Here is a 12857-nt window from a genome sequence, read left to right on the forward strand (position 1 = left end):
GTGTTGTCAAAAACCCGACACCAACTCTTCTGAACTCCAATGTTGTATATAAAATCAGCTGTCTAAATTGTTCTCGCGTTTACATAGGCCAGACGGGCCGATATCTGAAATCCAGAATACAGGAACATATTAGGTCTGTCCGTTTGCCGATCTCCAACCCTATAACAGCCTTGGCCGAACATTGCCTGAACGAAAGTCACAACTTTAATATTGAAGACGTCAAAATATTAAATAGGGAGCCATACTTGACCAATCGGCTAATTTTTGAGATGTAACAAATAAGTATCCATGACTCAGTAAATTCTAGAGCTGACATCCAACAACTTAGCCGATTTTATTATTCCTTATTAAAAACAAATACCCAACTACGGAATAATAATAAAACAAAATAAAGATAACTAGCCCCTATCGACTTCATTACTTCAGCGCATCACATACATACGTCTAAGTTTTTTACCCTAATTGTTTCGAGTCCGCTGTCCCTTTGATTTCACCTCCGTCTGTCGGCGTACTATCTATGCATCGGTCGCATCGTTTGTCCCCGCTTTTTAATATACATATTATGATTTCTTCACACGTAAAATATTGAAGAATTGATTTAAATTTTAATAAGATGATTTTGGGAAGATACATTTGTCCAGCTTGTAAGTACTTTGTTTGTACCTATATGTGTTATATTACTTTTTATGTTTACTCTTATTTTAAACTAAAAATGTTTTGAATTTTATAATGTTTCTTTGTATATATAAATTATACCAGACCATCTTTTCTGTGATATTTTCTAGTCAATAACTTTTAGTAATGCTCATCTTTCCTTTATTTTGTAAACACCTTCATGAATGTTGCAAATGATGTTTTCCGTAAATTTTGTAGAGCCCTGAGGATGGAAATAAATTTTTCCGAAACGTCGGCGAACTAACAGAGTATCATTTTCCTGTTTCTCTGATCCTACACCACCAATCTATAGTGAAATTAAATTTTGGATCACCACTTCAGATCTTGTCAGATAGTTACTCATAAGAAAAAAAAGGGTCATAAACGAATCAAAAATTTCATAAAAATTATCAAAAAAGCGAAAAACAGTTAACATTTGGAAAATTTACGAACTATTTCTGAAGTACTAATTGATGATTCAGTAGGAACAAGATTAATGGTTAATTCTTCAAATATTGTTCAAAATAAAAACCGTCAACTTCTTTTCTCTTAGTCGATCTTTCAGATGAGTTTGGATCATTTTTTCCTGTAATATCCAAAGTTTCATTCGTCATGTACATATTTCTATCATTAGTCTTGAATCTAGTTGCCAGTTATGTCAATTCTATGGTGTGATATGAACGGAAGAGCAGCTGAAAGGGAGTATCGTAGACGTTTTCCAATCGTCGGGTTCCAAATCACAAAATTTTTGCCCGCCTTGTTGCGCATACGAAACAACATGGTACTTTTCGCAGCAAAACAGTTTCTGAAAGACCACATACAATAGAAGAGAATATCCGTGAAAATATTTTAGAAACTGTGCAAAACGATCCGGGAGTAAGTATCAGACGATTGGCTTCAATTCATGAAGTATCGAAATGGTACGTTTGGAATACTCTGAAGAGTGAAAAATATCACCCATATCACCCTCAAGTTGTCCAGCAGTTGGAACCTGGCGATGAGATGGCACGGCTTCAATTTTCCAGGTGGATAAGAAGTCATAGAAGAAATGTCCAAAGAATATTATTCAGCTTAATTTACTCGCGATGGAATAAACAATGCCCGAAATAATCACCTTTGGCACCAACAGAATCCTTTCGCTGTCGTACAAAGACAATCACAGAGACGTTTCAGTGTTAATGTGTGGTGCGCAGTTTATGATAATAATTTAATAGGTCCTCATTTTTTCGAAGAAAGACTCACCGGAGAAATTTATAGAGATTTCCTCTTGAATGTTCTTCCTATTTTATTAGGGAATATTAATCAGAGAGGACTTATCTTCCAGCATGATGGAGCACCCCTACATTTCTCAATTTCAGTGAGAAATCATTTGAACGAGGTATATCCAAATAGATGGATAGGTCGTGGTGGTCCGAGAACATGGCCACCTCGGTCCCCCGACATGACACCATTAGATTATTTCCTTTGGGGACACCTTAAATATTAAATATTCAAGATGGCTGAAGTGAATGTAGTGCAACTTCAAACCGAACTGAATAAATGGAAAAAAGATGACTTAATTGAATATATAATTTTCAAAAAGTTACCAGCAAGTGCTAAAATTGGTGGAGTAGTATTGGTGGCCCTTTCCAAATTAAGTGAAGGGGAAAGTTCAAAAGTGGAAAATTCACAAGACCGAAATTCGGAAAGCGCCTTGGACAGCAAGAATATCAAGATGGATAAAACTTTGAGTGAGAAACTAATTACCCAATTGGAAAAAAGAGTAAAAGATCAAGAATTGATAATAGATTTAATGAAAAAGGAAGATGCTAGAAAAAGTCAGGTTATATCAGAAAACAATAAAAAAATATATAACACAAATTGTAAACAAATCCCAGTGGATGTCAGTGGGGCCTCGAAGTCAGAACAGTCAACCGTGAGTAGCGCAAATGAACTACTGTTAAGTCAACCGGTAATGTCCCGTCAGAGATCCGTCTCATTTGACGAAACGAAAGGCATCCCTAAAATAGCACCATCTAGCGTCACAAAGGAAAACCAGACGGTAAACAGAAATCTACAAAAGACAGAAATCACAGATATAAACAATACTAAAAGAACTACTCATAACAACATGGGTTCTGTGGCAGCGATTCATAGACAGGGAACATCTAGAAATAACCTCCAAATCAGGGGAACAAACGAAAACATAAACAGCACACTTCAATCAGCGGAACAAAAAGCATGGCTATATGTAGGGAAAATTAATATGAAATGTACAACAGAGGACGTCATGAAGTTCCTCTCGGATAAATTTCCAGGGAAAAAGTCGCAGGTGGAATTAATTTCGAACGAAGGAAGTTCAAGCAAAGCCTTCAAAGTAGGAATAGATTATAAACTACTTGAAGAAGTTAGTAAGCCTGAGTTTTGGCCTCAAGGAGTGACTGTCAGAAGATACCGATTTTTTCGTGGACAGAGAAGACATCAAGGATAAGACATACAACATTTTAAACTTAAACATAAGATCAATTACAAATAAAGTTGAACTCCTAGAAAAGGTCATGGAAGAGGAAGATATACATGTTGCTGTGTTGACTGAACACTGGTTGAAGGAAAATCATACTGAACAACTAATAGTGCAGAACTTTGTCTTGGGTGCCCATTATTCTAGACCAAATGGATATGGTGGAGTTCTGATCCTTCACAGAGATGACTCGAAAATGTTGCCACTGGAGTGTGTGAGGAAATACTCTGTGGAAAATCACATTGAATTGGCAGGAGTTTATGAGAGACTTCATAGAAAAATTATAATTGGGGTATACAGACCACCACAAGGAGATTTTGAGGTGTTTCTGACAAATTTTCGGTCCTGTTTGGATGAGTTGGGGTGCATGAATCTGGGTTATGAAGAAATCTATGTTGCTGGAGACTTCAACAGTGACTTAATAAGATGCAACACAAATGGAAGAAACCTGCAGAATCTAATGGGTGAGTTCAATCTCCATGCTAAATTTAATGAACCTTCTAGAGTTTCAATTGAAACTACATCTTTAATTGATAATATATATTCAAATAGTGATACAGACTCTGATCCATGTACGATAGAACCACATATTTCGGACCATAGAGGACAGGTGTTACGATGTTCTGGTATGTTAATGAAACCTAAGAAAAGAAAAAGTAAATTAGTTAGAAATCTGAGAAAACAAAATATAGATCGATTCATTGAGGAACTCTCAAATCAGTGCTGGGATTTCGTATATTCCGACTTATCTGCGGGACAGATCTTTGACCGGTTCTGGGCCCAAATTCTAGAGAGCTATGAGTTAACTTGCCCTCAAAAGGTTTTGAAAGTTGAGAGAGGATATTGGGTGTCAAAGCTGAAGAAAAACAGGGAGATCAAGGAATTGAAGAACAGGTTAGATGCGCTTTCAGTGATACATCATATAAAAGGAAATTCAGATAGTGGAAAAGCATATAATGTTTGTAAAAGATTATACAGGGAAAAATTGGTTGAAATAAAGAGGAAAGAAAATCTTAGAAAAATTGAGAATTCATCAAACAAAACCAGGGAAATATGGACGGTTATAAGGGGTAATCAAGGAAAAAATAAACAGCATAATGAAGCAGAAATAAATCCTATGACCTTAAATGAACATCTTTTGAAAATAGGTAAAGATATTGAGAAAAACTGCCCAAAAGTTGACGTTAGTTCTGGAGACCTACGTAAAAAAGCAGGAAAATTCATGCGAAATTCCTTTTTCTTAAGAGAAATAACGGAAATAGATGTCCTGAAGATAGCGAAGAAGCTCAAGGGCAAAAAATGTAGAGATATCTATGACATGTCACCGAGTATGTTGAAGCTGATCATTCCAAGTATAGCAGAGCCTTTGGCAGAGATTATAACGAGATGCTACAGTGAAGGTTATTTTCCTGATCAGTTAAAACGTGCCAAAATAATTCCTGTATTCAAAGGAGGAGATAAATCTGAACCTTCAAACTACAGGCCTATTTCAATACTCCCAAGCCTCTCCAAAATATTCGAGATTGCTTTGAAGGATAGACTTTCGGAATTTTTCACGAAGTACAATATTATATGTCACGAACAACATGGATTCCAAGAAAATAAGTCCACAAGTACAGCAAAAACTTCGGTACTGGTTGAGGTTGCAGATGCTTTGGACTCAAGAAAGAAGTGCAGGCTGATGGCATGCGATCTGAGTAAGGCGTTTGATACCCTTAAACATGATATCTTGCTGCAGAAGTTGGAGAGCTATGGCATTAGAGGTGTCCCGCTGAAGTTGATCAGTAGTTACTTGCAAGGTAGATATCAAAGAGTTTGTATTCAGGAGAAATACTCCGACTGGGGATTTGTGGAGTGTGGAGTTCCTCAAGGGTCCATATTGGGGCCTCTATTATTTTTGATATACATGAATGACTTACCTCCAAATGTTAAATCACACAGCACAGTGCTCTTTGTTGATGACACTTCATTCCTCACAATTGGTACTACTGAAGAAGAGCTCAAAGATATTTCATCGAAGATCCTCGAACAGGCTGAACTATGGTTTAGTGCAAATAAGCTCAAAATAAACAGGGAAAAGACACAATATCTCACCTTTAAAACTAAACCCGCGACTGAGATGAACCTGAAATTATACAATTATACCGAGGAATAAAGGAGGCAGAGGTCTGCTAGACATCATGGAACTTGCCCATGGTCAAATTTAATGCCTACGAACATACTTCAAAGACAAATCAGGCTCGTAAGAGATCTACAAAGTACAGTGCATCCCATTTTGGGTGAGACTGCCAGGTTTCTCGCTTGTTATTTAAGATAGAGCCTTGCGGTTTTCACGTTCCTGTCCTACTTTTTCGTGAAACTCGAGTTGGTCTTATCAGATTTTGTATAACTGTTTCCGTTCAAAAGATACAGGGCGATTTTGGAAATTGATACTTTTCGGACCCCTCCTTTATCTCCGAAGTTATTAGGAATAATGCTGAGGTAAAAACTACATCTGATTCAGAATTCTGCGTAGAATCCAGTGGTGTACTCGATTTTTTTTCTCGGGGTATGGTTTTGAAGATTCAATACAAACCTATATTTTTTTCAATGGAACACCCTATATATCATTACTTCGTTGAATTCAATATTTTTTTTCCTTCAAAATGATATATGATACTATATAGGTAGGATGGTCAGAAATGTTAAAAAAATACTAAAACATCAAATAATGATGATTTTTTGTTAATGAGCAATGGATTTTCCATATAAAAAAAGGTCAATTGGATAATTTTCATTTGTGATTTTCATTTATAGTAGACTAGGCAAACAAAAATAATATACTCATCACTAATATGAAAACAAAACGTAGGTACCTACCTAATAGCAACAAATAAATAATACAAAAATTCATAAACATTGCATAATTGAAAATCTTACAGATTGAACTGTTCAAATTACTGTCCATTTTTCTCTAATACATAATTGACAAAATTTTTCAATACGCCTGAGTGCATTTAATATTATAAAAGGGTGGTTTTGTAAATCCTGGAAAACTGCCTCTGTTGATGCACGAAGTTATTCGGGACTGTTATGTCTTTTACTGTAGTATATTATATGTATTAGGGAAAATGGACAGCAATTTGAACAGTTTAATCTGAAAGATATTATGCAATGTTTATGAATTTTTGTATTATTCATTTGTTGCTATTAGGTAGGTACCTACGTTTTGTTTTTCATGTTAGTGATGAGAGTATTATCTGTGTTTGCTTACTCTACCATAAATAAAAATCACAAATGAAAATTATCCAATTGATTCTTTTTTTCATATGGGAAATCCATTGCTCATTAACAAAAAATCATCATTATTTGATGTTTTAGTATTTTTTAACATTTCTGACCATCCTACCTATATAGTATTATATATCATTTTGAAGGAAAAAAAATAACGAATTCAACGAAGTAATGATATATAGGGTGTTCCATTAAAAAAAATATAGGTTTGTATTGAATCTTCAAAACCATACCCCGAAAAAAAAAATCGAGTACGCCACTGGATTCTACGCAGAATTCTGAATCAGATGTAGTTTTTACCTCAGCATTATTCCTAATAACTTCGGAGATAAAGGAGGGGTCCGAAAAGTATCAATTTCCAAAATCGCCCTGTATCTTTTGAACGGAAACAGTTATGCAAAATCTGATTAGACCAACTTGAGTTTCACGAAAAAGTAGGACAGGAACGTGAAAACCGCAAGGCTCTATCTTAAATAACAAGCGAGAAACCTGGCAGTCTCACCCAAAATGGGATGCACTGTACTGTGTGAAGCAGACGAATCAATACCTTTACAACTGCACAAGGAGCAATTGTCATACAACCACCAGACAATACAAGAAAAACTGCAAAGATGGAGAGAAAAGCCCCTACATGGACGACATTTCAATGAGGTGAACCAGGATCATGTCGACATTGAAGCGTCGAACTATTGTCTCACATCAGGTGCGATGTATCCAGAAACGGAAGGATTTCTTTTAGCCATCCAAAATCAAGTGATCTCAACAAGAAATTACTGCAAGCATATCATAAAGGATCGAACTTATACTGACGATCGATGCCGTTATGTGTGTTCAACGAATGAGACAATCCAACATATCACGGGAGGATGTCAAATGTTTGCAGGAAATGAATATAAAGAGAGACACGATGCAGTAGGAAAGATACTACACCAAGAAATGGCAACTAAATTAACACTTATTCATTCTGAAAAAGTGCCATACTACAAATACCGACCGGAAACTATCCTGGAAAACGAACGCTATAAACTGTACTGAGATCGTACAGTTTTGACTGATGAAACAGTCCCTCACTACAGGCCAGATATATTGCTAGTTGATAAACATCAAAAGGCAGCAATACTCATCGACGTAGCAATACCTTATAACAACAACATGCGTCAAAAAGAGGTCGAAAAACTTTCAAAATATAGAGACCTCGAATTTCAGATAAAGCGCCAGTGGGGAATGATATCAACGAGATATATTCCAATTATCATCTCAACAACAGGAATAGTACCCAAAAATCTCAAGAGAAATATCAAGCAACTGGGACTTAGTGAGTATATATGTAATATAATGCAAAAAGCTGTTCTTTTAGGTACTGCAAGGACGGTGAGAAAATTCCTAGGAAGCGAAGGACAGGTCCAAGTATCACGTGTCAAAGGACCAGAAGTTCGACGAGAACCAGGGGGACCACAAGGACCGGACACGACCGAGCTTTGCCCTTCTGATATTTTAAATCTCTGGGATTGAGTGAATGTTCCTCTTAGCGAGGAGTGAGAAGCCGACGGCAAGGAGAAATCCTACGCGTATAGGCAAAAGTCGGATAATAATAATAATAATAGGGTAGCGGTAGGTGAACCAGACAAACCAAAAAAAACTGGAAAGATGGAGAGAGAAGCCCCTGCATGGAAGACATTTCAACGAGGTGAACCAGGATCATGTCGACATTGAAGCTTCGAACTATTGGCTCACATCAGGTGCAATGTACCCAGAAACGGAGGGTTTTCTTTTAGCCATCCAAGATCAAGTGATATCAACTAGAAATTACTGCAGGCATATCATAAAGGATCGAACTATTACTGACGATCGATGCCGATATGGGTGTCCAACAAATGAGACAATACAACATATCTCGGGAGGATGTCAAATGTTTGCAGGAAATGAATATGAAGAGAGACACGATTCAGTAGGAAAGATACTACACCAAGAATTGGCAACCATATTAAAACTAATTCATTCTGAAAAAATGCCATATTACAAGTACCGACCGGAGACCATCCTGGAAAACGAACGCTATAAGCTGTACTGGGATCGTACAGTTCTGACTGATGAAACAGTCCCTCACTACAGGCCAGATATATTGCTAGTGGATAAACATCAAAAGGCAGCAATACTCATCGACGTAGCAATACCTAATAACAACAACATGCGTCAAAAAGAGGTCGAAAAACTTTCAAAATATAGGGACCTCGAATTTCAGATAAAGCGCCAGTGGGGAATGATATCAACGAGATATATTCCAATTATCATCTCAACAACAGGAATAGTACCCAAAAATCTCAAGAGAAATATCAAGCAACTAGGACTTAGTGAGTATATATGTAATATAATGCAAAAAGCTGTTCTTTTAGGAACTGCAAGGACGGTGAGAAAATTCCTAGGAAACGAAGGACAGGTCCAAGGATCGCGTGTAAGAGGACCAGAAGTTCGACGAGAACCAGGAGGACCACAAGGACCGGACACGACCGAGCTCTACCCTTCTGATATTTTAAATACCTGGGACTGAGTGAATGTTCCTCTTAGCGAGGAGTGAGAAGCCGACGGCGAGGAGAAATCCTAAGCGTATAGGCAAAAGTCGGGTAGCGGTAGGTGAATCTCTAGCGATTCACCTATCAGGAGAGTTGAATCGACTCCTGCCCACCGCAGATTCCAGGAGCTCCCTGACCCGGGAAGCTGAAACCTATCGAAGGGTCCCTGTCCAGGGTAACGGACGAAGCCGTGTGGAAAGCAACTCAAAAATTCTCCCACCGTAGCTCTGCGGATCGTAAAAAGCGATCAAAGGCCGTCTCTCCCACGACACGGAGGAACCCATGAATGATGGTGAATTTAAGGAATAGGAATATAGAGCCGCTGCCTGAGGTTCGTCAGGGCGTGTCTGAAGCCGGCGCTGGACATGACAGTATGCGGGATGTCGGTGACAGAGTGCTAAGGAAACGGGCGTCTGTCGAACAAAATGCTACGCCACCACAATCTCAACATTTTAGGAGAAGAATAACACGAGTTTCTCCGACCGCTGAAGGTGCTGAGCAGGATCCTCAACCAGCACTCACCCAAGCAGGTCTACCAAGAAGACGCATGAAATGGACAAGTTGGATAAATGAAACGATCATGTGCATATCTTCAAGATGGCTGAAAGTGCACAGTATCGTTCGTTGTTGGCGGAGTTAAATAAGTTGAATAAATCGCAATTAATTGAAATAATAATTTAAAAAACTGTACCAGAAGGTTTATCAATTAGTGAAGAATTGCATAAATGCATTCATAGCTCACAAGATAATTTTGGGAAGAAAATGAGTGAAGTTGATGTAGTGCAAGAACCCAGTTACAAGGACATTTCGAATTTACTTCAAAGAGAACTGAATGTAAGTGGAAAACTCATTCAACAACTGGAGGAGAGGGTTAATGATCAAAAACTGATTATATCCCTGATGAAGAAAGAATCACCCAACGATAAACATCCTACTAAAACTAAAATGCATGCAGGTATAGAAAATGACTCATTCAAAACAACGGAATATAAAATAAACAATCAAGATGCAAAGAAATTATCGGTTCCACAAAAAACGCAACCGAATACAGCATTCGATAGGCAGACATCTGTGAGATCAGAAAAAAGTGTCAACAGATTACATGATGGCATATGGGAAATTCCACGATATGAGTACAGGAGACGAATAAATGTAAACAGAAGAGGAAATCGAGTTTATGGTAAGGCGACAGAATTCGAATTCAAAGAAGTGGTCAAATACAAAGATTATCATGTATATCGACTCCCACCAAAGTTCGAAGATACCGATTTGATTAACCATCTGAAGTCCAAAGATATACAGGATGTGAAATGTGAGAGAATGAATTTCACGGTATCCTGATGAGTACTCTTCATTTAAGGTTTCCGTGGCATCAAAATATGATAAAGAGTTTAGAAATCCCAATATTTGGCCTGAGTATGTCGTTATAAATCCTTTTTTTGAAAAAGTCGGCCAAATAAAGCGGACCGAGTAAGGAAAAACAAAGACTTCATTATTATAAACCAGAACCCTCAGTCAATTGGAAATGCTCAAGAAAGAATAGAAGATTTGTTAATGCAAGAGTGCGGTCATGTTTTGATTCTAACAGAACACTGGAAAAGCAAGGAACAATTGGAAAATCACAAATTTCAAGATTATAAACTTATCACGAATTATTGCAGAAAAGAGAATGAACACGGAGGGGTTGCCTTATACTGTGATAAAAATCTAATTGTGAAAATCAGAACTGACATAAATAAAATTAGTGTTTATAAAATTTTTGAGTGCGCTGCAGCAGAATTCAAGTTGGAAAGTCATAAGTTGGTGATTGTGGCTGTGTACAGAAAACCAGAGACTAAATTAGATATTTTTTTGGCGAAAATTCATGAACTGTTGGATATTCTGAGTAGAAATGAAATTCACTTCATTGTCGGGGGTGATTTCAATATTGATAGTCTCAATAAAAATGACGTGGGAGTAAAATCTTTTGAATCTTTACTGGAATCGTTCGATACTGAACTGACAATCAAGGAATACACTAGAATTCATTACAATGGAAAAAAGTCATGTTTGGATAACTTCTTCACATCTTTCAAAGAATATTCTTCAAAAACTGTTGATTCTAACATTTTTGATCATAGATCCACTGAGTTAGTAATAAATTTTATGATACCTGATGAAATGAATGCTTGGAAGTATGTTCGATGTTTTAATGATGAGAGAGTTCGACAATTCGAGAATTTCCTTGGTGTTGAAAACTGTCAAGAATTATCCCAATTTTCAGAAGGCCAGATTAATGAACGTTGGAGTTTCTTCTCAAGTACCGTTTATGCCTTGTTGATCAAGTATTTCCAGTCACAAAGGTCAAACGGAATGTTAACAAAAATAAAAAAACAACATCTCATGAAATAGAAAAAAGTAAAAAAAAATTAAGTTCACTTTCAGTGTTAACACACTACGATAAGAAATATCGGGAAGAATATAATATGGAGAAAATAAAATTAGAAAAACTGCTCATTCATGAAAGAAAACAAAAATACGAACAAGATATAATGGAATTGGACAATATTTCAAAAATCACTTGGAAGATTGTTGGGGAAGTGACTAACCGGCTGGGAAAGTCAAAAAGAGATGTGATCCCTTTAAGTGATAATTTAATGGAAAAGGCCGATAGTTTGAATGAATATTTTATTAATTCAGCTAAAAATTTAATTGAAAAGCAAGTGAAAATTCCAACATCCTTCCAAAACATACCAAATAATGAGGTTAATTTAAATTTTAAAATGACAACTGAACAGGAAATTGAAGAAATTGTGAAATCTTTCAAAAATAAGAAGAGTTCAGGATATGATGAGATGTCACCATTTCTTATAAAGCAGGTCATCAAACCAATTACTAAACCTTTAATGTTGATAATTAATAGTTCCCTTCAACACGGAATTTTCCCTGACCTTTCGAAGTTATCAGTGGTAACACCTTTGCATAAACAAGGGGATACCAAGTCAAATGAAAATTTCAGACCTATTAGTATGTTGACAACATTTTCAAAAATCTTCGAAAAGATAGTATATAAAAGGCTTATGGAATTTTTTATTGAAAACAACATGTTCAGTGAAAATCAACATGGTTTTATAAAAGGAAGGAATATAGAAACTGCTATACTTGAATATGTAAACAATGTATTGAATGCACATGAAAATCATGAAATGGCTCTTGGAATGTTTTTGGACCTTTCAAAAGCCTATGATTGTATCAATCATGAATTTTTACTGAAAAAATTAGACCGTTACGGAATAAAAGGAATGGAAAATAGGTGGATAGCTTCTTATCTTGATAATCGGTCGCAGCAGGTTATTATCAGGAATGATGGCTCTATTGTAATAAACTGGCCTGTAGTTGGGTGTTAATGTTTAAGAAAAAGGAACTTATTAGAAGAGCGGCTTTCTATAGTTCTAGCCAGTATAGTTATGTTGAAATTAACTCAATTTTTTTTTTACGAAAGAACCTTTCGTGCGTCCGGCTTATGCACTAGGATAAGTCTTATATTTGATCTTTTTCTAGGAGTAGTTTCACTGAATGAGACCAAGTATTATTGGATAACAAAGTTTAATAATAGATTGAAATAATTCATGAGAAAAAAAAATACAATCAATAAAATTTGCACATCACTAGCTTATGGCAAACACCTTAAGAGTAAATAAGAAAGAATTATAACCTTCGACAATCTTGGACTAGTTTGGTAAATCTTTTATAAGGAGAAAAATCATCAAACAATATATATATAAGATTAAATTAAATATCCTTACCCTGGATATCACAATCATTGTTCAAATAAACCTTTCAACAAATTCCCTATTTGTAACTTTCCTGAAAACCGTTCC

The sequence above is a fragment of the Harmonia axyridis genome, chromosome 3, assembly GCF_914767665.1.
Source record: "Harmonia axyridis chromosome 3, icHarAxyr1.1, whole genome shotgun sequence".
In the NCBI taxonomy this organism is placed as follows: Eukaryota; Metazoa; Arthropoda; class Insecta; order Coleoptera; family Coccinellidae; genus Harmonia; species Harmonia axyridis.